We start from the raw sequence: 25,567 nt of genomic DNA, 5'->3' as shown, positions 1-25,567 counted from the left end.
CTCATTTTGCAGGAGGAGCTGGAATTCTCCCTCCAACCTCACATTATTCAACAAGAAGCAGCTTCTAGACCTGCTTAAAGAGGCATTTTATGCACTGGCAGCCTGGTCCAAAGGCTCATGCAGCTCTGAGATCCCTATATGTTCCAAATCCCAGTGGTCCTCCCTAAATAACGGGGTGCAATGCAGCCAAGAGTGCACCCAAAACCCTATAAAACACCAAAAAGCAGCCTCTTGCAGTGTGACACATCAGCCAGCAGCTGCCTCCCCCATTCCCACCCCTTGGGAAGAAGAATCCAATATAAATTACAGTAGAAAAGTTGACTTGACACGTTATAAACGATCTCGCTTTGAATTCAGTCAATAATACTTTGCATTACTAAAATATGAGTTTACAATCATTTCTCATCTGAAAGCTGTTTAAGTAGTAAACACAGTGCTCGTTACTGATTCCCAGTTTGCACTGGAAGTATTTAGTGCTTTTCCTATATGCCCAACTCCTGGAGTTATGTGATGAGTGCCCAGCCCACACAGCTCCTATCATCCCAAAAACCCTCAGATATTCCCACCATTAAATGGCAAGTTTAAAACATGTGAAATCCTGTGTGATTTGTAAACCACCGCCATATGTCATGAGGATTTTCAGATAAATCCACGTTGCAAGGGTCAGGGATGCTCCACAGAGAGACCTGAACACCCACAGCTCCAACCACACAGCGTTCCTCATCCTCCCAAAGCATCCCTGTCTCCAGCAGGGCTGGAATGTCCTCCCTGTCCTGATGGTAGAACCACCTGGCAAGACAGGAGGCTAAAAATCCCTGACTGATTCTTGAAGGTGAGTTTTCAGCTGCCCAGGAACCTCGTAGGACAAACTCCTGAGCAGACCAGAGGCACTCAGGTGGAAGAAGAAAGCACAAAGCACCGACAGAAGCTGCTGGGGAAGCTCTGACCACGCAAGAGGCAGGTTAAAGACTCTGTCACTTTGCCTGATCATGGGTAGGGAGGTTTTTTCCTGCAGGGCAGAGTCAGGAACTTTAAGTTTCAGGTGGAAACCCGGAGGTTTAAACACAGCCTCAGTCTCTGGCCCACGTTTCTGAGCTGGCTGCAGCAGGAGTTCGCCAGAGTTAACGCGATGCCCTCAAAATGAAGTTTATAACTCGCTCTTGTTTATCTGTGTCTCTATTGCTGCTATTAATATTTAATGTCTCTGGAGGAAAGGTTCTTCTCCAGCACAACAAGCCCTGCTGCAGTATTAATCAGAGTGTCAGCAGCCTGGAGCTCTGCTCCACAGGTTCCCTGGACACATCCCTAAGGGGGCAGGCACTGGGAATGCTGCTCTTCCCACTGAGGAATGGGGGGTGCAAAGAGAGTGTGCCTTGAATGGAAACCACCACAGGCTTTCCCCCTGTGTCCTGCCAGCTTCTGCACACCCTGAGCTCTTGGTATCAGGCTCCCAGAGGTTTTGGCCCCATTCCCAGTCTGGTCACAGCACAAACCCGAGGCACAGATGGGACCTGAACCCGAGGGTCCACGTCCAGACCTGTGCCCTCAACATTACACTGCTCTCTTGATCCTGACCAGAGGAAGCTGGGGAGAAATGAGGGAGAAAAAGGTGACCCCTGCCACACTCTGGAAGCCACAAACAGCTCCACAGACCTTTATAAAAGCTCCACATGGCAGCTCATTAGAACCTGGCTTGGCTTTGCTCTGCTTCCCTTAACAAAGCCCTTCTCCTGCACCCATCCACAACCCTAATGGGCAAAACCCTTTGAGCACGAGGTCAGAAGCTGATCTTTGATGGCATCCCATTTCCTCAGGTTTTCAGTGCCTTGAGACTCACTAACTTGCTCAAACCTCCAGAGCTTTGCACTTTGATGTAACCCAGTGGAAAAGGTACTGCTGGAGAAGGGAGCAGAAAGATCACGAGGAGGACAAAGGCAGCAGGAAAATGGGATCATTAGTTTACACAAACATGCTCTCCTAGACAGCCTCAAACCCCAGGTACAGACTACCATAAAACAGTCCCATCACAAAGGGTTTTCCACCTTGCCCTGGCTACCCAGCATCCCTGAAGGAAAGGAACTAATCCCAGGGAAGCATCCACTGCTCGGAAAAGCCACCACACACACAGAGAGCTCCAAGGAAACCTTGCATAAGCAGCCTCACACCAGAGACTGCCCCAGCAGCAAATTAGCTAATGATTTTACAGCACAAAAAGGGGGGACTGAGGTTATAATGACGTGGGATTGCATCCTCAGGGATGTGGAGGGTTCCCATGGCCAGGGCTGGGTGCCACGGGCAGCCTTGCTGAGGTGATGCTTGGTGTCTTTTTTTTCAGTCCAGCCCTTCTTGTTGGTATTCAATTAAGTGAAATGTAGCTTGAAAAATTATTTTCTTTCCTTAGAGTACCTGAAACAACCTCTCCCCCTCCACCACCTCCTTTTTCAATCTCAGCTGCCAAATCTTAGCCCTGAACTTCAGGGCCAATTTCTCCTTTATTTACTGAAAGCTCACTCTAAATCTTTTCATACTAGAAATGCCAGTTCTCCAAACAATTACTCTGGCTGCAACATTAGTCATTTCCTACATTTTCCATCAGTGTTATTTATTTGATGGCATATCATCTTTGCTATAATAAGATCTGGGCCTTTCTCCCTCCTTGTCCTTCTTGGTGCTTTTCTATCCACGAGCGTCCAGATTTCATCTCCTGGCCATGGGACATCAGAAATTCCACTTCCCTCCCAGATTTCATCTCCTGGCCAAGGGGTATCACACATGGCATTTCCCTCTCTTTCTGACCACCAGGAAAAATCAATCTGTGAGTGGCTCCAGCCAGTGCAGGTCCCCTGGAGAACCCAGGGGATTAATAGCACAAACACCAGCCTGCTTTGTAGCTCCTTGCAGAACACCAACAGCGCAAAGGGATTTTTTTTCTAAGGCTGGAAATCTTTTAATTAGCATCCCAGGGGCAGTGGGAAGTCCCTGTGAATCATTTAATAACCAACAGCGAGATCAGAGCCAGGAGGCAAAGAAACCAGAGGGGAGTTGAGTGTCAGCTTTGAGGCCTCTCCCTGGAAAAGGCAAGTACACGTGGCACCAAAGGGGCAAGTTTTGCATCTCCCAGCAAGTGACAGTGGAAAGGAGACCACCTTGACAACCCAGACTCCTTATTCCAGCTGGAATTTGCAGGCTGTGCCTGGGGTCAAGGAGCTGCTACAACTGCACAGAACTGTGAGCTCAGCTCAAGTCCAGGTTTAGCACATGAGCCTCACTATAAACAACACATCCAAGCACTTTTACCCAAGAGGGTTTTTTTTTCCCCCTCCCTCATGAATTTCTCTGATAGAAAACTTCAGACTAAAAATGGAGCTGCACCAGGAAACACACAAACTAGTGCTCTCTTTCTGCATACATATGTTTGATGTCAAAAAGACAGAGCAGGTCATTCTTAAAAAAGGCACTTCAAATACCAGTACTCCCTGTCATCTCAGTTTTCCATCACAAAATGACAGTCTCCCGCTTCAAAACAACATCTAATGAAACCACATTTCTCCCCATCTTGCTGTAATCACATTAGACAGTTCTACCAATTTAATTTTATTGGTTTCTTAACTGTCTGGAAAAAAAAAAAAAAAAAAACAACCACAGTCCAGACCAACCCGAGATGTTTCACCACCTGCAGAACCCTCCCGAAAGCAGCATCCCGTGGTCAATAAAGAGCCTTCTGTTCGGTGCTAGACTTCCTGCTAAGAGTTCATTTTCTTTTAAGGGGCTCGTGCAGCCTTTGAACGCATCGGATTCCCTCTGAGCCGGAGTTTGCAGCGTGTGCTCGGCCATCAGAGGCACAAGTGATAACATTCCCGGGCTCATCAGCGCTGGAATGTTTCCCCGCAGGAGAGCCCGGGGATGGATGTGCGTGAGCCTGTTTGTGTTATCTGCTGCCCAGACACCTCACCCCGGCACAGAGGGAGAGGCAGGATGTGAGCAAGTCCAGGGCACAGGCTGCTGCAACCCCAGGGCTCCAGCTCTGCGGTAGTTTTTCATCCCCAAACGCTGGGTTTTGGTGGCGGATCAGCCTGATGCAATTAACCTTGGCAGCATCCCGCTGCTCGCTGAAACCACCAGCCAATCCTGCTCCCCAGGTCCACTCCCACATCTCCCTGGAGAAGCAATGGGTGTCTCCCAGAGAAAGAAAAAGAGCTGGCCCTGTTCCAGGCACGGCCAATTTAGAAGAAGAGAACAGCGGCAGCAGCCAATTTATTTTCTGCCTGGGTGAAAAGCTCAGCCAGACCCTGTTGAATTCCTGGGCCATCTCCCCACAGGTGCTGTTTGGGCTGGAAGGTGTGTGCAGACAGGACATGCACTGGTGACATCCCTAAGTGGACACGAAACAATCTGTTGGAGGGAAGTAAACTTCCCTCAGAGATCCTGTCTTATCCCTCTAGCACTGAACCACAGAGAACATCTTCCATCCTGGAGGAAAAGCAGCAGCTTTGTCAACTCCTAAGATAATCTGGTCCACCTTTCCCTACAGACAAGCCTCTCCAACAGTTTATTTTCATGGAAAGGCACCAAAGTGCCAGCTGCAGGCATGGAAACATTACTTTAACACCTAAACCTTCAAGCTGTACCTGGTCCGTGGACAGCCCTTGTACAGCCCAGACACACAAACTGTTCAGTCCATTCCACGCTGCACCCAACACACCCTGACAGCTGGAATTTAAGGGAAGTGATGGACACCCTTCAGGAGCAGTCCCATCATCTCCTGAGGATGGCATGTCATCATCCCTCTGCCTCCTGATTGCAAGTGGCAGTGACCCAGAGCTGCTCTGTGTTTCCAGCCCTGGAGTCCTGCCACTCTCTCACCCTCACCAGCCACACCGAGCAACTCCCTCGAAGAACATTATCCTTCCTCCCCCCCTCAGAACCTCTCCAGCACTGCCTGCAAACCCAGGTTACCAAAATAAACAAACCCACTAGCCAAAAGAGATCAGCAGGACGTGATGTGACCCCTGCAAGTGCTGCCCAGGAGTGGGGAACCACAGCAGGACTTTACAGCTGGACATGGTACAGCCTATTTTCTGTTGGCCTGACAGTTAATAACATCAGCTCCAATAACATCAGCTCCTACTCCCCAAACATATTAGCTAAAATGCACATTAACCAACATGCACACACACACACAGAGACACCTCCTGCTCTTGCTGGGGTGTTTGAACACACACAACACTGCACAGCGGGCAAAAGCCAGCAGGGAAACTGTCTCTAATTAGCCCAAACATGGACGGAAACCTCCATGGGGTGGTGTTTTCATACACCCCAATTAGCCTCATCAGGTTCCCCACTATGGGCAGGATGATTTTTTAAGTGCTCCTTTGAGGCAGATAAAAGGTAACACAAATTATCTCAGCAAAGCAAGCTCCAGGCTGTGGGGCTTAAAAAGGAGCTTTTGTCTCCTTTCTAACTGAGGCAAGGTAAAAAGCAGGCTCGGGGTCCCATCCCCCTGCTCCCCACAGCCCTGGGGTCGTGGTGGGGGCTCAGCACCCCTGTCCTGGAGGGCTGGTCCCTGGACAGGAGCACCCAACACACTCCTGGCTTTGGTCAGTGGGAACTCAGGTCACTTCCAAGTCCACAAACTCCAGATGATCATCAACTCGTGGCCCAGACAGACTAAAAGGTGGTTGGGCTGGTTTGGAGCAGCTAATCACCTTGTCTGTGCTGATCCAGCACTGGATCCTTCTTCCAGCTGCTTCCCGAACACAACAAGAGAGAAACGTCCCTGGGGATCATCAGAAATGAGGACAGAAGCTCTATCCTTCTGCTCAGCTCTGCTTTTCATGAAAAACTACAGTGAGAAGTGTGCTATTAGCAGTGTATCAGTCATTTCTTTCACTGCAACAGGCAAGCCATGGGTGTGCTGCTGTAGGACAGATCCTACAGCCACAGTCCCCTTCTCTCCACTCTGCATAAAAGCCAAGCAGGAGACAAACAATATCAACCTGCTGCTGCTCCAAGTCCAGGAACTGAGCCCTGGCTTTGAACTGATCTCCTGCTTGGACTGGACTCGCTGGGTTTCAGAACAGTCCGAGTTCAGAGCGGCAAAAAGTACAGAAATCAGAAATAATAAAATTAAAAAAATGCAGAAATGGGAAATAATGAAATCCACGGGAGGAAAATGAACAAGAGAGGGGCCACCAGCAGCAGCACACAAAGCCAGCCTCATGCAATAAAGATGGAATAGACTCCAGCACATGACACGTGGCTCATATTATGCTGAGACTCCCAGGTCCCAATTCCCAGTCAAATCCACCCAATCCCATTTTCTGTGTGCACACTGCTAGCAGGAAAACAGCCGGTGGAAAACAGGTAGCTTGCTTTGCAACACTGAATATATCCGTTCTCCTTTAATCAGAAGGCTCTGGCATCAATTAGACGACAAAACCATTAGACACAATTTGTTTATTCAAATTAGCAACAAGGCTGTGTCAGAGCCCCGGCTCCCCACGGCCCTGATCTCAGACAGTGTTTGAGGCACAGTGATTGACTGAGCCGCCCACAGTCCCCTGTTGACTCCAGCAGGCTCTGGACTGCCTTGTTCAAACAAGGATCTCAGCATTCCAAGCTCCTGCCAGAGCTGCCCTGTCTCCCCCTGGTCCCCAGCTGGGTGACTCCAAGGCTGAGCCGTGTCCCCACATGCCTGGTTTCACTGACACTCGGCTCCATCACAGCCCAGCACACCCTCTGACCACCACAAACACATGCCAAGATCAAGGAATTAGTCTTCCCCATGGATCCATGTCTCCTGATTGGGCTTTTAGTTCCCCAGAGCTAAGCAGGTATTAAAACCAGAAGCCTCCTGAGAAGTTCCATCTCAGGAGGGCCCCTTTGATCCCCAGGGGTGTGCCCTTTGATCTCTAAGGGTGTGCCCACACTACCCAGCCACTAATCTGGTCTCCGGCTGCACAAAGTGAACACTTAACTTGCTGTTGCCTGAACTGTCCCTTGGAGCTACTTCCAAAGGGTTTGGGGAAGGACCTGCACTGCTCCCTGCCCCTCTCAGTCTATGAAAGGCTCTCACACATCACTGCACAGCAGCACAGTGTCAGGCACTGGCTCCCAGGGTTAATTGGCCCTCAGCATCTCTGGGGCTGCTTCCTCCTTTAATAGCCAATTAGACCTTATTAGCTGCCTTGTCATTTACATCCAAGGCTCTCAGCAGCAGTCCAGAAGCTACAAATTCACTGATCAGCCCTTCTCACAGGGCTGCCTGGACTTCTGCATCACCAGCTGACCCTTCTGCTCTTCTTGTGGCCTCTCTGCTCCAGGGCACCTTCTGCCAGCAGCTCACCTGGGTGCTGAGGTGGGGATCACCTGCAGGGAGCCCAGATGGAAAACCAAGGGAAGGTCTGACCCACAGTGTGTTCAGGGTGTCTTTAATGGGCTCCAGACATATGAAGCAAAGCCCTGTCTGCCCACAGCCATCCCCCAGAACATGTTGACACGCTGCAGCACAGATCAATAGGGAAGAGCTGGATAATGGCCATTGATTTTACAACTGTAATGAAGTTGTTGAGTCTCTGATTCAGCCATTAGGAAGGGTTCATTTTATTGACCTGCAGGGCAAGGGGATCGAGGGGCTTTGTTTTCCCCTTTTCAAAGAGCAAGCACCACTTGTTAATGAGAAATCACCTGGTTCCTCCTCATTATTTCCCTGCTTCCTCTTCCCCCAGTCACAGCCTGACCCGTTCCACGCTGCCATCCCAGCTCCAGTCACACACTCCCACATCCACATGTTTCTTTTACCACAGGAGGTCTCCTAACCCACCTGCAGCATATCTCTGGACCAGATGCACTTGCCTCCTTGCAGAGCCCAGTGCAAATTCCCTGCTTTTCATGGACCACAATGGAATGACCCTGTCCCAGCGCTGCAGCTCTGCCCTGGTGGGTCCCAGGTCCCACCTGACCCCACACAGCTTTTGGCAACACCATCACAAGAGTTCTGGTTTGAGAGACAAGACTGAAGGGAAGATGTGTGAGGAACTGAACCAGAAAGGACTGGCAAGAAGGGAAGATTCAAAGGCACATCACGGGGAAGATTAGGGCAGGATATAAGTCCTCCTAATGGAGTCTCAATGAGGTTGTGCTCCCAGCCCTGTGTCTATACACGGAGAGATAAAGCAAGGCATCCAAAACTATAAAACCAGAGATGTTTAAATTAGAAGGGATCCAATGGAGGCTAATAAAATGCTGGAAAGAATTATGTATCAGCATCTACATAGAGGTTGAATGAACACAACATGCTTTTCCTAGAAAAGCAGCAACTAAAGCTGATGTAGGAGAGATTGGGAGAGCAAGATAATTCCACCATAAAGTGCAAGAGAGAATCACTTAGAGATGGAGCAGATATTTAAGGATGGCATTAAAAAAGAAGAAATGAATGTGCAGCCACAGAAATGGGAGAAGGCTGCTTTGTTTCATGTGACAAAAACCAAACAGGTTTGCATTAATTCTGCTTTCACAAAACCAGAGGATCATTCCAAGCAGCAGTTCCCAGTGCTGCTTGGGCAAACACCTCCTCCCAAAGGCTTTGGGGAGCAGTTTTCAACAGCCCAGGTGGCACAGGTGGCACAGAGAGGTCACAGAGGTGACTCTGTGGATGATGACAGAGGTGCAGCATGTGCTGGCTGAGCCTAGCTGGGATATATTAGATCCCAAAAGGCACTGGGTTCTGCTCCCAAACCTGCTCCATCCCCTGATCCCTGCTCCTCGGCCCTTTGGACCTGTGTCCCTGCTGCCACAGGTTTCCTCTGCCTGTTGCCAACAGCCCAGGCAGATTTCCACACTTTTCCAGCCTCACACTAGGCTGGGACTTGGGAGATAGAGGTGCTAATTTGAGAGCTTGCTACAGGCAATTCCTTTCATTTTCTCTGTGCCTCTGCTTCATATCTGGATCGTAAGAACAAATGTTACTGTCAAACCAAAAGTCCATCCAATAATTCCTACTAATAGCCTCCCAGCCTCTGGCTACTCTCAGGTTAGGAAACTTCTGAAGCTGATGTTGTTTATATATTTAATAACTGCAAAGTGCTTTTCTCTTCCTTGTGCTTGTCCAGTTTAAATCTGTGAAAACTTTCTCTGCTCTCAACATCCTTTGAGCTCAACGTTATCAATCACCTGTTGCACAAAACCAACCCTCTCCCACCTCCATTCCACCCAGGATTTACCCTCCAGCAAAGGAATTGCCTCTCTCTATAATAACTGCATCCAAGAAGGGGCACTGAGGGTGTTCCAGCTCAGCTGGAGATCCTGGGCATCACTGTCAGCCCAGCCAGGTTCCCTGTGTGTGTTTGTGAGGTGTTCTGTGCAGACACACACCCCCTGGACACCCAGGGGTGCAGGGACAGGCTCTCCTGCACACTGTGGCTGAATTTAGCCCTGCCTGAAACCTGCAGGGCCCGTTAGAAGCTGATGAATTGCTCTCTGCTCTCCCGCCTGACTCCGGGTTGGGTTATCTGTGCGGGAACACAATTTGTTTGCTGATATCAAAATGCTGCCTCTCACCTGAGGGATTAACACCGTGACAAAATCATTAGGAACCTGATGCAGTAGCAGGAGGCCTTCTGAGTTCATGGAAAATTCATTCTTCAGCCCTAATGAATGTCTCTTTCCAAACAACTGTGACAGCAACACCCCTGTTTCCCAGTTCCCACCAGACCGAGCAGACACACGACCTGGGGCTCAGCTGACTCTGAGACCAGCTAAAGGAGCAAACAGCACCTTTCAAACACCAAGGTGGCACAGGGAACAAACCCCACCACTGCATCTTAACCCTCTCTACGAGGAGAACGAGTCCCAGTGCCACGGGAAGCCCCTGGATAAGCAGTGCTGGGCACCTTCTCACTCTGCTGCGCTGCTCCCACGGCTCTTCCCTTGGCTCCTGCACCCAGTTTTCCCCCAGGCACTGTGCACAGGAGACAAAACACTCCTCTTGTAGCTCTCCCTGCGAGTTGCTACTCCTGCCTGCACGACGGGAGGAGCTGGCAGTGAGTCACTGTCACTCCTGGGGAAGGGGGAGAGCAGCGACCTTCGTTTTGCTGATTCACTGCCAAAAACCCCCACGTACCACAAGCTGTCTGCTCCACGTTCAACCTCCTTCCACAGCCTGCTCGAGAGGGATTTTTTTTTTTTTTCCTTCCTGCTGCCCTGCCACCAAGGTGACACCATCAAACATTTCTTTCCAAACAGTGCTCTAAGCAACGCTGAAATTTGCATTTCAATTTGAATTCCTTCTTACGGTTCAAATGAACCCCTGAAATTGTGGTTGTGGAGCACAACTCTCCTGCTCTGCTGACATACACACACACACACAAGTATATTTTTAGCCTTGATCCCCACATTAGAGAAAAGTCACCCTCTTAAAAGAGCAGTTTTATTGCCAAGTGATATTAGCACAATGAAGAAAATTGCTCCTAATTTTTATAAATTATCTCATCATCTGCAACTAATTAGCAGCCGTGGAAAGCTGGGAAATCTCTGTTCACCCTGGAGAGACCAGCCCTGAGCTATGCAGAGCTCAGACATCCCTGATGGTCATGGATTCCATGGGAATTCTCCCACCAGGTGAGGAGCTGTGCAACCTCAGCATCGCAGAATAATGAGGGTTGAAAGGGACCTCTGGAGATCATCTCTAGTCCAGACCCGCGGTGAGGGATAGTTGTGATGCAGCTTAGCTGGAAACTTTATTAAAATCCAATTTAATCAAGCTGTTGTGCCTCTCCATTCTCCTTACCCTTGCTCCCAGGCTTGTGCCTCTGTCTGTGCCTCTGTAAATGTGCCTATAAAAGTAAAATGAGCAAGCAGCCAACGGCTAAATGGCACTTAATCAGAAGAAAATGTATACCCTGGTGGATAGCAAACTGCTATTAAGTTGGGGAGGGGGGAGACAGAAGAAAATAATAAGCTATAAATGGACAACCAAATAAATCTCCTGCAGCACCAAGTGAGAGCACATCTGGTGAGATGCCACCTCCAATGAGTTGTGAGCAAAATATTTATTTGCAGCCAAGTACCTGGCAGCAGGAGTGGGATTAGAGCTCAGAGAGCTTTGCCTGCCCTCAGAGGCAGCAGCACATGGGGTGCCTGCCCTCTCTGGCTGCAGAAAAATCTGATCTGAAACCATCTGACCGGGCTGTGACACTGCCCACGGCTTGTCCTGCCACAAGGACACGGGCTCACGTGTGAAAATCCACCTCCTCTCCAGCCCCACCACCAGCCCAAAGGTTCATCAAACAACAGGCAACGCACCAGAGACTCCAGAGCTTTCAATACCACGGGAATTCTACACCTCTGATCCCTGAGAGTGCCTTAATTTAATATAGAGCACGTCAGCATTAGGAGAAAATGGGATTTGGGACTTGGAAGTCCCCGAGGGAAAAGCTCCTTGGAGAAGGGCATCACTGCAAAGGGGATTATCACCCTAATCACGAGATTAGTTGAATAATCCCGGCCTAAAAGGGAGGTTTTGTTGTCTGCAGGATGCTCAGCACCCTCCTGCTTTCATGGAAATACAGGGCAAAGCGGGGTCAGATTGGAGGAATAATATGGGGGAAGAGGGATGTGAATCAGCAAAGGCTGTGCCATCCAAAGCCATCAGTGTGACACTGCTCTGTGGCCCCAGGCCAGTCCCCATGTCCCAAACCCTGACAGTACAGCACATACACACTGACTTTTGATTCCCCCCCAGCCCCTCTCTGCTTCAGATTTTGCTGTTTTACAGATTTAATGCAATAACCGAGCTCAAGCCTCCTAAAAATGGCAAACATTCCCTCCTCCCCCCAGAAATCCAGTCCTTCCGAATGAAAAGACAATGTGCTGGGGAAAATAAACCAAAACAAAGTAAAATAAACCTCCTCTCCTAATCACCCAGCCCAGCTCTTCTAAGGAAGCTCTTGAACAGTTGAATTGCACAAAGTAAACAAATAATTACCAGCTATTTTCTTCTATAGGTCACAAAGCAGATTAGTTAGGCTGAGACTGAAATCTAAAGAGTGTGTGTGGCGTGCCCAGGCTTATAAAAAGAAGGGGAAAAAAAAGCCAGAACCCTGTACCACAACCACAGTTCTCAGCCCCTGCTGCTCTCCCAGACATGGATTTTGGTGCAACAAAAAATCACCCCCATCTCCCCACTCAGGCTGGAAAAACACAGAAACCCAGTGCTAATATTTTGACATTTCCAGATGCTTGGATTTTAACAGAATACATTCCCATTGAGTCCCTGGGGAAAGGTTTTCTGAGAAGGCAAAGCCAGAGTTCGATGCTTCTCCTGGAAATGGTTAATCCTAACAGACAATGCAGATGCCTCGAAACCCAGGGATACACTTGGCTGAGGTTTGTTGCCAGAATCAGAAGGGAAAGAGGAGGGGTGTAAGAAGTAAAGCCTGCCTTAGATTTCACTGTGTTTTTCACTTCTGCACCTAAAAGCAAAATTCACCTCCCCCCTCAAGCCCGACTGTGAAACTGGGAAGGATGTTCCTGGTGGTGAGAACTTGAGGTCAGGGAGCTGGTAACACTTCTCCCCACGGCGCTGGAGAACCTGCTTAATTCAGCCCTAGTGGAGAAAAATCTATAAAACCAGCAGAGAAGTGATGATATTCCAAATACCACAAGTGAACTGCCATGAACTCCCAGGTCTCCCAGCAGAGCCTGAGGTCCAGCAGCTCCCGGGAGAGCAGGAGCCTTAAGCCCTGACAGGTTGCACTGACCTGTGCCAGCAAAGCAGGTGAGGATGCTCTTGCCCACTGCACTCAGATCTCTGCCTCAGAAAGGCTGCAAAAACCCCCAAGCAGACAGACAGGAACCTGTTGCAGCTCCCTGCAGGTGCTGGATGGAGCTCAGAACACACACGCAGCCAGTTCTGCCTTTTCAAGCAGAAATAATGCTGGACTGTTTCCAGATGGGGAGGGTGGGGAAGAGCACAGAACAGAGCCAGGACATTTCAAACAAAAGTGTGCAGTTATATTTGGTAAATGACTGGTTTTCAGAAGGGTTTTAGTCACACAGATGCTCCCTTTTTTTTTGCATTTCTTCTGGAATTATGCTGTTATTTATTCCAATTTTTGTTCTCACTTCACCTTTCAGTGCTAGAAACCATCCATGTTTCATACTAAAGGTGGCTGATTTTAGAAACTCTCAAAGACAGTTTTCTTCAAATCGAGCCACCAGATCTTTTGGGGGTTAATTGATCCTCTAAGAGCCAGGACACACCTTCTAAAATCATGGTTAGTGGCATGAACTGCTGCTCAAAGACTCTCCGTGCTGGTAGCCAATGCCTGAAAATTCTCCTCCTTGATCCACAGTGACTGCTCCTCCAGCAACATTAGAGGCTATTAAGTAAATGAGACATGTTATGGAAAGAAAAAGAAGAGCTTGTAACTCTCTGTTGCTGTGTCAGCTTCACATGCTTGACAAGACACACTCAGGTGAACTTCTGAGCCTCCTGCCTTCACTTCATTTCCTTTTCATAAATCCAAGCACAGTGGCCACAGATTAATTTTTTTCTCTCTCCTTTTTTCTTCCAGGGCTCAAAATGCCTTGATACCACTCAAGCAGAGTGTTGCCTCCACTGGCAAATATCCTACACTGTGCAGCAGCAGAGCCTCAAACAACTCTCAGGGTAACACTCACCCGAGGTGTGCAGCACCTTCAGCTCACACCCCATGTCTTCCTCTATTTTCCTGAGCCCCTTATTCTATCTCCCTCTAAACATAGTCAGCAAAAAGCCAAACATCTGGCAGGATGCTGTTCTACGTTTATTTTGGGTTTCACCAACCTTCGTGCTGGCACTTTACAGCTCATTTATTTATTTTTATCATTTTCAAAGTCCAGGGAAGAAACACAACCAGCCATCCAGCTTAATAACGTAGGTGGCAACAGAGAGAGGCAGAGGATGGTTCCAGGAGGATGTGCTGCTCTCCCAATGGCCATTCCTGCCCCAAATGTGCAGCAGTTCAGCATTCAGAGATTCCCACATCAATCTGTGGGCTCTGTACAGTTTTCCAGGGTCGTGGCTGTGTCTCTGTCCCGCTCAGGGCAACTCAATTCCCTTCTCCAGGCTTGGCTGCCTGTTCCTGAGCTGTCACACCCAGTCTCTCTCATTCGTTTCATTCTCAGTGTCAACAGTTTTGCCAGCAGTGTTTGCAGGGCTGAGGGGACTGAAAACAGAGATAGAAAACAGGAACCCAGGGTCGGGGAATGGAGCGAGTTCAAACTGCTTTCCTGCTCCACGACAACCCAAGCTGCCAGCAAATAAAACTCTGGAGCTCATCAAGTAAGTCTGACCACTGAGGGTGCTTAATAAAGATTACTTTTCTATAGCTCCACTTGCCTGAGGCATCATTTGTTCCTAATGAGATGCTCCGTGGGATTTAAATGCATGAGAGAGGAACAGGCTTTCAACCACAGCCATTGCAAGGCAAAGGAGCTTTCTGCTCCAAAACCAAGTGGGATCAGACCCCTCTCCTACCCTGGGGATGCCCCTCAGTCTCATCTTGCCGAGCTGGACAGCCACAGTGCTTGCTTTCTGCCAGGCCTGGCAGGCAGCTGTGCCACAGCATCACCTCACTGGTCATACTGGGGACTTGGAGACCCTGGACAAACCACTGCAGCCTCCCCTGGCCCTGAGAGCCCAGCTGGGGCTGGTGAGGCAGCTGGGGTGGCTGTGGTGTGGCTTTCACAAGCCCTGCAAGACCTGTCCTTGCCAACTCAACCATTCTCTTGCATTATCTTGTGTGATCGTGGTACTTCTGAGCAATAAAGTGCCTCTTCCCACTGCAGCAGGGCCCCCAGTGGAAAACCAGGCCAAAAAAATTCCACGTGCCACTGGAAGGGGTATAAACACAAGAGATAATAAACACTGAAGGTCTGCAGCTGCCAAGCCATCTTGTGTGCAAGGGATGTGGAACAAAATGTCCTCAAGTGCTGGAGCCAAACAGCAGAATGGATTTCTGACACTGGGCAAATGGGAGGGTGGGAAGTGGGGAAGCAGCTGAGCACGACCAGAACCCACCCTGCAGGGTGAAGGAAGGGGTAAGATTAGGGACATCCTGCCCTGGGAAAATTAGAAGCTTGTCCATCAGGTCTGGTAAGAGGTGGAGGCCATCAAATGTGTGTCAAACACACACGTGCATCCACAGGCACAAATTCTGTCAGATCCTGGAGAATACAAAGGCTGCAAAAACTCAGGGTTGGGAAGAGGGTGGAATTTGTAACGAATGTGGAGATCCTCAGACAAACCCAAGCTGACACCACATCAGAACTTTTCAGACTTCACTCCCCCTTGGGCTTGGCAAGGAGATCACAGAAGTTTTAAGCTCATGTAGGATGAGCCTCAGGCTACATCTCAGGCATTCATCCTGGCCTGCACCTCCATGATAGGAAACCAGGAATGATTCCAGAGGACATGGTATGTACAGACCAGCTCCACTGAGCCTGCACTGAGGTACAACAAGTGAACAGCAATCCCTCCAGCAATAAAAATATAATATATTGGGAAATAGAGCCCCTTCCTTGCCTTCTTCCAGCTACCTCAGCTCTAACTTTCTCCCTGAACACAATTCCAGCCGCAAGAACTTTTGGAATTCAGAGAGACCAGGACATGCCCAGGAAAAGAGGTGAAAATACAGGGTGGGCAGACTCTGTCAGGCAATGGCTCAGCTCTGCCTGTAGCCAGATTTATTAGTCCTCCTGACAACAACAACAACCACCAGGCTACCAAAGATGTAATATTTACAGAAGACAGTTTCCTTTGAACAGATAAGAGCATAATGCAGGTTACCCAGTCTGATCCTGGATTCCTGCATCCCAGCTGAGCCTCCCAACCCACCCAAGACTTGGAGTTGATTTCTCTCTCCAAACTGTCAGAAGACAGCTTGAAAACTCTCAAATCCTCCAAGTAAGGAACATAAAATATTCTGAAGCCTCAGTTACACGGCTAAGAGGAAAATCAGGAAAATCAAGCCTCCCTCCCTCTTTGTGCTTTAGCCCTTTGCACCAGATGCTCCCCTCTCAGCCAGGTGCCCTTTCCTGCATGTTGGAACCTCCCAGGCTCAGGTACCAGTTCCAGCAGCCAAGGGCAGACTCCCCCAGTGCTGAAAAACGACTGCTCAGCACTCAGAGCAGATCCTTTGGTCTCCACGGGCAATTTTAGAAGCATCTGGAACAGTTATGCTTTCCTGGCTGTCACTGGAGAGAGAGATTGGTCAGAAATGCATCTGAGTTGACAGGTGACATCTGCACTGAGCCAGGGGGGGCAGCTGAAGTCAGCTCAAAGTACCCAGTGGCTCCCCTGCACCAGCCCTGCTCTTGCAGAGCAGGTAATCAGTGGCCATTAATAATTACTAGGCTCTCTCTTCGTGCTGAAATTGCAGCCCTCAAGATTGCCAGCACTCACTCTCTCTCTCTCTCTCTGTCCCTCCTAACTGCAGCAAGGGTCTGTCCCCGTGCATCACTCCTTTCCAGTGCTCCAGGAGAGGTTCTGAGTACATTGATTTACTCCAGGAAGGATTTAATACCACGTGGTCCTGTGCTAGAAAGGCTGCCCAGGGACACGTGGTGCCCAGAACAGGGATCACCTCTCCAGAAGAAGGTGATGCCCTCTGTTAGGTGGCACCACTCCCACTCTGCCTGCAGGAGAGAAGGTAGCTTACCCAAGAAACCTGAACCATGATCAAACCACTTATAAAGCAGTGAATAAGATCCTCATGAAAGTACAAAGCACTCGTGGGGGCAAACTTTGCTCCTGTGGCTCCATTCTAGAGGATGATGGCACAGCTGGTCCTTCCCCTTCATCACATCCATGTACCCCCCCAGACCGAGTTTTCCTTCAGGAACCCTTGCAGCAGATTAAAACTCAGTTTATTAAATAAGGCAGTACTCTAACAAGGGTAATCCACTGATAATTTCACTCATTTAAACCCCATTTTATCTCAACCAAGTAGGCTTATTTCCATTTAACAATCTTAATTCTTTTAGCACTTCCCAGCTCCCAAATTGGCTTCGACAGCAGCATTGACATTCAGCCACCACTTTCACATTGAGTTCCATTTAGTCTCTCCAAGCCCCTACAGTGTCTGGAGGTGCAAGAGGAATTCATTAATGATGTCTTTGGGAAAATGAGCCTTCCCTCCCTGCAGCCTTTGCACATCCACAGCCCTCATTTGGCAGGGGTCGAGTCAGGGCTGGGAGAAGCTGCTCCTCCACTCAGATCCCCCCCCACACTGCTCCCTTCTAACCCCACCTCTGTGCTGACACATCTGCCTCCTCTGCTTCTCTGGGCACTGAACCTGGCATGGCATTTTTATCTGTGGCCCACAGAGCTCCCTCGCTGCCCCCAGCCCTGCGAGCACCAGGTCTGCACATCCCTCCTGCAGGGCCAGCCCCCAAAGCCCTGAGGTCCCTGCCCTGCCATGAATTCCCATCTCCCAGATCTTCCTCGTTTCAGGAACTCCCTCCAACCAGGTGTTTCACCTTCTGCTTCTCAGTTCTCTCCCATTCCCTCCCCTCCAGGATGACACCCCAAAGGAGGGCTCTGGGGTATGATGCCACCCTAAGGTGCCATTATCCTCTTGGGTGCCTTTCCCAGCGACAAAACACAGGCTGAGGGCTCCCATTTCTCCTGCCTGCCCACATCTGTTTTGGGCATGGACTGTGCCCTGGGTGTTGCCCTTCTCTCCCACTGCTCCCCTTCCCACAGCTCCCTGCTTTTCACAGCCAACACCCCACAGAAAAGCAAAATTCCTTCTTTCAAGTTCCTTCCTTTTTCCTCATCAATTTTTTCATCAGCAGGTTCAGCCTCATCACAGTGAGGTCTCTCTGAGGGAGGAGAGGAACACAAAGCTGGGAGCAAGGCAAGAGCCCTCACCAGGATCTGTCCCCCCTGCTTTGTCAGCAGGTTGTCCTCCGCTTCTGGGATTGGGACTTTTCCAAATGCTGTAGGTCCCTAACACCTGGATATCAAGAGCAAGAGCTTCTGAACCCAAGCCAGGCCAATTTGGGCCTTTTAGCTGTACAGGGGTGTGTTTATTTTACACTGAGCCAGAAGCAATTAGCTGCAGAGGGGGCACTTGAGATAAGTGCCCTTTTAGGTCAAAAGCACCTATTCTGGGAAGGTTGCCCAACAGCCCTGCAGTGCCTAATACCAGGCAAGAGGGCTTTAACACCTCACTGAGCTCAGCATCATCCTGGAGAGCTCCTGAGCTTGCAGTCCACTCATCCACAGAACAAGGACAAGGGGATGTGCCAAGAGCTACACAGCAGGAGAGCACGGAATGAGCCTCTAAGCACGAGGCAGATCTGCTTCAAGCAGGAAGAAACCTGCACTCACAGAGTGGGGATCTCAGCTCTGCTCCAGCAGACTGGAGCTGGAGTGCCTTGCTGCCTTCCTCCTCCCATCTGTCATCCTCCACCTTCCCTTCTCAGACAGGCTGGAACAGCTCACAGGTAACAAACTCAGCTTACCTTTAGAAACGTGGGCCACTGCCTTAAATCTGCCAGGCAGTTCTCCCCCTCACTTCCTGAAAAGGACCTTCAAATCACATTACAGAACTGCAGGTATGCAATTCCCTAAAAGAAAGCAACGTGTCCCTCAGCCAGGCACCTGCAGGTGCCCCATCCTCAGACCTGCTCCTGCCTGGGTGGAGGACCTGCTTCCCCGAATTTCCTAACTCAGCCCAGCTCCTGTCCACATCCCAAAATTCCATTCAGGCGGTTCCTCCCACGCAGGTTAATTGGTCTGTGGGGAAGGATGGAGTATTGCTGACGCTGGCACCGAGTTCCCAGGTGCTCTGGGCTGCCAGGGCTTTGCAGTGGGACGGTACTCGCTCCAGCAAGGCTGTTTAATTCAGGCTTATTTCTGCAGCAAAGTCAAGCTCAGCAGAGGCTGTGTGAAATCCATCCTTCCCCAGCTGCCCACACGGATAGCCAAGGGCGAGGGGCCGGGCAGCAGGAATCTGTAATGCACACTAATGCACAATCCCATCTCACGCCGCACTGGAGCTTTCTGCAGAAATTCCAGCTTTTGCTGAAATTGGCTCAGAGCTGGAATTAATTTTGGCAGCTGTTTAGGCAGGGAACCAAGGATCTTTCATTCATGTAATTGACTTTTTTTATTCATATATATATATATATATATATGAAAAAATAATGAAAGAAATTGCGGAGCAGCTCTTGCTGTGACTGGGCTTTATCCCCACTGAAACAAAAAGCTCTGCATTAAAAATGGCTCAGCGGTTAAATACACAAAGTGCTGCCCAGGGGCAACAACAGGATTCAGATGTAAAACAAGTTTCATGACTTTCAGATCCCGATCCTTGGCTTTGGGAGAATCTTTAATATTCAGGAGCAAATGTCAAAAAACAGACCTCTGATACAAAACTCTGGATATGCACCTATCCATGTCCATCCTCTGCCCTGCCCTGGTGGGCAAATAACTCTCAATAAACAAGAAAATGAAGAGATAAGAGTGTTGATTTGCTGTTTAAGCACCACAGCTCTTTTCCATAACTACCAGCTGGTTTCCCCATCCAGATGCTCTGCACACGAAGATCTATATCTGTATAATATGCATGTGGATATATAATGAATCAAAACAAAGCTTAAAGGTCTCTGGGGATGTATAATCTAACCTGCCTCTCGGACATTAATGAACAGGAACATATCAGTAAAAATAACTCAGCCACAGAGGTGCAAAACACGCCAAGAGATGGTCTGTCTCACTGAATCCTCCTCTCTCCTCACTCCATGCCCTAAAATATAAATCTGCTGATTATTTATTATTCATATTATTATACTGCTGGGTTCCTTAGCTGTGGACCAGGAGCTCGTTATGTTTTATGTGGCAAAACTGCAGCCTGGAGAGTGCTCAGCCCTCCCACACTGCTCTGCCACAGGAGGCAAGGGGCACTGCTGTGCTGCATGGGGTGTGCCTGGCACGTGCCACACACACCTTCCTCTGGCACAGCATCGTCAGTGGCAGGGCAGGTCACCCCACTCTGCACCAAACCCCTCTTTCTCCCACGAATTTTCCCCCAGAGCACGTGGCTCGGTCCATTTTTCAGCCAAGCACACTCAACCTCGATCACATGCAATTCATGGAGAAACCCCTACAGTGAGAGAAACCATCAAACCCTCCCTTTTTAGTGCCCAGTGCTGCCAGTGTTCCAAACAGGCCCCTCAAACCCAGAGCAAAAGGAAGCAGGGGGTGCAGGACTTGGACATTCCAGCTCCCACTCCCTCTCTCCCAGGGCTCCCGCCTTGGAAGCACTCGCTTTCCTCCCGCAGTTTTCACTCACACTTCCCTGGTGCTAACCAGCCTCCTGCCTCTGCAGGCAGAGAGGATGCTGAGCACATCTCCCAGGGAGATTTGCATCCATGGATTCAGTGGGAATGGCGTGCAAAGCCCTGCCTGGACACAGTGACCGTGCTCTGCTCACACCCCAACCTCGGAGCCTGAACACTCTGCCCTGGTGTCCTGCAGAAAAGGCATTCAGGGAAACACTCATTTCAGAGAAGGACAAGTTAGAGAAGAGACCTCAGCAGTCACCAGCCCCTCTTTGAACAGTTTCAGTTCCCTTTTCCTAAAAAAAAAACCCAGCTTTTATCCTTGAAGTAGCCTCTGTGAGCGAGTTGCTTTTACAAGATCCCTCAGGACAGGGAAGACCTGGCAGGGAGCCACTCTTCCCAGGGTGTAACACAGCAATTCCTGGGAGAACTGCAAAGAATCAAAGGGTAAAACTTGCCCACAGAAGCTGGGGATGCCCCATCTCTGCAGCCTGATCTAGTGAGTGTGGCATCTCTGCCCATGGCAGGGGGTTGGAAAGAGAGGATCTGTAAAGTCCTTTCCAAACCATTCTGTGATTCATTGTAAGTCTAGACAAGGCTTTGCTGAAAGGACCTGGCATCTATATGGGTGGCTTTTTTAGAAATAAAGATTTATGCACATAACTCAAAACCCATAAATAAGATATCACTCTCCCAGTAGAATAATCAAAATAAAATTAAAAGGGCAAACAGCAAATGAATATTGTATTTTTCTCTGCCTGTCACCACTCCTCAGCAGCAAATGAGAAATAACTGTGAATCTGCTTCACCTTAATGAACTTAACTGGGTCCTTTCAATATAGGGGAAAATATTAACATTTTATTCCAATAGCTGCATCCTCCTCCTCCTCTAGCCAGGCTGTGATTATCACGGTCCAAACACAAAGGGATTTGAAAATGTACATCCAAGGAGTGCTGCTGCCCCTCAGGTGGGTACAGCCTCGGGCACAGGGCCCTGCAGCCCACAATGGTTTCTTTTTAAGGCTTATTTTTAATCCTTTAAAAACAGGTTCACACACAGGGCAGCCAGATAATCACACGTGTCTCAGTGCCCTGCCTTGTTTTCTGGGAAACAAAGAACCCTCTGGTCTTTGCTGCCTTCTGGGGAGGGCTCATCACTGTGCCCCCACACCCAGGCAGCACCCAACACCCCTGCTCTGACAAACCCCACCCCAGTCAGAGCTTGGCTTTCCTCAACACTAATCCTAATTACAAGAGGAAAGGTTTTCCAGCAACAGCACCACCATGTGAGACTCGGGGATGGTTTCTCTGCTTTGAGCTGATCTCGGCAGCCTCGTGGGTTCAAAGCCAGGGAGAGGCCATTTCCCTGCTGGGCAACAGCAAATCCACGGGCAGTTTATTCCAGTTGCATCCACAAAGGGCTTGGATAAGGCAGAAAGCAGCACTGCACGTGGAAGGGGGTTTGTGCTTTGCCTGTCTGGGTTAAATGTGCTTCTCCCACTTCCAGCAGGAGAGAAGTGGAGTTTCCAGCTGTGTCAGGCAGCTGGGAATGGGATGTGGGGAGATGGGGGTGGCACAAACCAACCTGCCACAAAGCCACAGCTCTCCCTGGCCGCAGTAAAAGGCACAGCTCTGTTTCCCCCCACCTTGGGAGGAAGCTTTTGTAGCTGCCCAGCAGCACCTTCCTGTCACAGCATCCCCGGGGACTGTGGCTGCACCTCCATCCCAGTGTCACCATCACCCTTTCAAATGTTAATGCTGAATAACACACTGCCTTGTGGGATCTTCCCTGCAGCGCCTGCAGGAGAATTATGTATATCCTCTGGGAGCTGGGGAAGCTGAACTAAACGCTCCACGATTCTGGTCGTTGCCATTATCGTTCATTTTTTGCCTCGCACGTTTTTAGTGCTTCTCCCTCCAGCTCCAGCCCTGCAGCTCAGACACACCAGTGTACAAACTGCATAGGACAGGGCAGCTCTGGGGCCCTTATCTCACGGAAAAAGTGGTTTAGTTTATCATAAGCACCTCAGGAGGGTAATTTAACAGGGATTCAAGGCCACACAAACTCTGCTACGCAGGTGTCTGACAGAGGAATAGGGAGAGAATGTCTCCAGTCTGCCTCTTCCCAGCTACTTCAGCATGCACTGCTAAATTCCAGTGCTTTCCCACAACTCCTCGTGCTCTGGGGGATCCCAAGAACATTTTTCTTGATGGTAAAAGCTCAGAGAATTGGGGTTGTTCAGCCTGGGGAAGGGAAGGCTTCAGGGTGACCTAATTGCAGCCTTGCAGTGCCTGAAGGGAGCCAAAAGAAAGATGGAGAGAGACTACTGACAAGGACCTGGAGTGACAGGACAAGGGGGAATGGCTTCCCACTGGCAGAGAGGACGTTCAGATGGGATATTGGGAAGAAATCCTTCCCTGGGAGGGTGGGGAAGCCCTGGCACAGGTTGCCCAGAGAAGCTGTGCCTGTCTCATCCCTGGAAGTGTCCAAGGGCAGGTTGGAGCAACCTGGGCTAGTGGAAGGTGTCCCTGTCCATGGCAGGGGGTTGGAATGAGATGATCTTTCAGGTCCCTTCCCACCCAAACCATTCCATGATCACAGTTCCACGATCAGAGCAGATGCAGGAGATTCACAGCCCTTTTGGCATTCCAGAATTTTGGAAACATGCTTAAAAACAAGGACAAACATCCCAGGCTGGCACTTCTAGTGACACCTGAGCATCAGTTTGGATTCATGGAGGCTTTGACCACAAACTGCTTCTCTGGTGGATGAAACCCCAAAGCACTGGGACAGTGTCCACCAGCTGAGCCAGGGATGGATGAGGTAGCAAAACAGCAAGTTTCACCCCAAAAAATACCCTTAATGCTAGAGCTGTGTCTTGCTTGTTGTACAAAGTTTGCAAAGCTGGGAGGCAGAGGCAGGGAAGGGATTTACAGAGGCAGTTACAGACAGGAGCACTTTAAAGAGCTACAGGAGGCCTTGCAAGGATTTTGCCAGTAGATCATCTGTCAGTGCTGCTAGTTAGGGCAATGCCATGGATAAACTACAACTTTGGCTTGTATATGAATTTTAAATGAGCTGTTAGCACACCCAATGAATCCAGCCAGAGAATGCCAATTTAGGGCCCTGACTGTCTGCTCTGTGAGACCAAGTAAATAACTCAGTAAATAACTCAGGCAAATTTCCTGACACTTTATTGAGCATGAGTGAACAAACAGAAAACAAACCCAGGATTAATTCTACAGACATTGTGTGCTGCAGGAAAGCAGGGCTGGGGGAGATGTATTTCCCCAGCTTTTGGTGGGGTTGGATGCAACACAACACGTTCAAGGGCACACCTTGGGCAAGCACAAACTGCTGGGGTCCCGAGATATTTTGGGAGGCTCTTTCAAGAGCTCCAGGATGTGTCAAGGCAGTTCCTTACACACCTCCTAGAGCTCTTTAAATTGCTCAGAACATGCTCATCCCTGCCTGCTTCTTCATACCCTGAGCACAACCAACTTTTGAGCATCTGTGGAGATGATCCTTCACCAAGACAGACCAGGTCAGCTGGCTGACAAGCAAAAGACACTCCTAGCAGAACATCCCCATTTTGGATAAAGCTTTTAGAGCTGTTTTTCCCCCACAGAGGTCTCTAGAACAATGTTAACAAGGAGGTTTTTCTGCAGGACTCGAGCAGAAGGGAACGCACAGAAAAGAGGCTGAAAAAACCAGTTTGCACTGATGTTTTTTTCCTGTGTGTCAAGGAGAGAAATCGAGCAAAGACAGCCTCGTTATATGCATCCAAAGGCACAGGGAAGGTCACCCTGTAGCCAGTGCTCTGCTCCCTTTTCCTGCCCAGATGATGCCTCTCAAACTCACTGCAATGCAACACTCACTGTGGGCACCGTCCAGGCCAGCAAAAATTCCTATCACTGTGTGCTCAAAGATGAGGCAATCTGCTGCCTAGGAACTCCACTGGGAAATTCCAGGGCCAAGATCCACCCAAAACCCCAAAAAGCAGCAGCAGAGAAGCTCAGGGCTTGGTTCACAAGCCAAGTGCCCCTGACTCAGCACCGCTGTGTTTGCTCCTGCCTGGAAGGCAAGTGCTGCAGGGGAAGAATCTCTTCTTCCTGGTGAAGAACCCACCAGGACATTGCCCATGTTCACCTCCCATGACTGACCATCTAACTGTGCATTTCAGCAACCAGATGGCTTTGAGGATTGTTTTAAACATTAGCTTGCATTTTCTTTGACTATTTAAATGTTCATTCTGATCTGTTTTTTCCTTTCCTATGCAGAGCCCTGATTTATGTTGCTGGATACCCACATCTCCCTGCCTTGCCAAAAGCATGCATTTGGGAATGATTTCAGGGCCGCCAGTAATATTTTTTCCCCCTCTTTTTTTATTTTTCTGCTTTATTTTTATTAACTTTTTTGTTGGAGACGCCGTAAAAACGAAACTGTGTCTCGAAGAAACAACACTCATCAAACCCCCAACAAGTCCATGTGGGGAAGCCCTGAGTGCACAGCCCCTCCCCTGCCACATCTCTGAGCTGCTTCGTGCTCCACCAGCAGAGGGGAGAGGTAATTTTACTTCAGGTGTCACCTGTGAAAGGTGCAAATGGGGGACAGGGATAAATTTGCTTCTTATCTGCAGCAAAGAGTTAATAAAAGCAGCTGGGAGCTCCACAGAGAGCAGCCTGGAGAAGTAGTTTCCTTTTTAAACAACAGAGCCAAGTGTCAATACTTTGAGGCAAGTTTCATTACAAGCTTTCTGGATGCATTTCTGTCTCCTAATCCTGCACAGGCAGCGAGGGAAGATGATGGTGCCTCTGCCTGTTTAATACAACCCAAAGCAGACCAGATGCACAGGATTTTCTTACAAATGGAAAAATTTGGATTTTTTTAATGTCCTCGTGGCATCGCTTAACCGGAGGCAGTTTGGGCTCAAAAAACTTCTTGCTCATCAACAGAGGACAAATACATTTGTGACAGAGAACTATTTCATTTTATGTGGAGCTTAGAGGGGTAGGACACGGCACAGGGGGCAAGTTGAATTCCTCAGTGTGTCTTTGAGGAGCGGCTTTCAATTTATACAACACGAGAATCTCATCAGGCAACGTTAACACCACGAAAATCAATGCTAAAGTGCATAAACTCACCACAAACCGAATTTCATTTACAAGTGGAAGGAGAGAACGTTTTCAAAATGCAGGTGGGACACTTGCAAGTGGAAGGAGAGAACACTTCCAA

At 49.3% G+C, this 25,567-nt stretch overlaps 1 protein-coding gene across 1 annotated transcript in view; it reads right to left on the bottom strand.

Moving 5' to 3' along the window:
* The window catches only part of GRIK4 (glutamate ionotropic receptor kainate type subunit 4), a 182,094-nt gene that overhangs the window by 94,747 nt on the left and 61,780 nt on the right, over positions 1–25,567 (bottom strand).

This window comes from Corapipo altera, unplaced genomic scaffold, assembly GCF_003945725.1.
Source record: "Corapipo altera isolate COAL_440 unplaced genomic scaffold, ASM394572v1 71, whole genome shotgun sequence".
NCBI lineage: Eukaryota > Metazoa > Chordata > Aves > Passeriformes > Pipridae > Corapipo > Corapipo altera.
The sequence above is the reverse complement of the archived record's forward strand: the minus strand, read 5'-3'. Positions and strand labels throughout refer to the sequence as shown.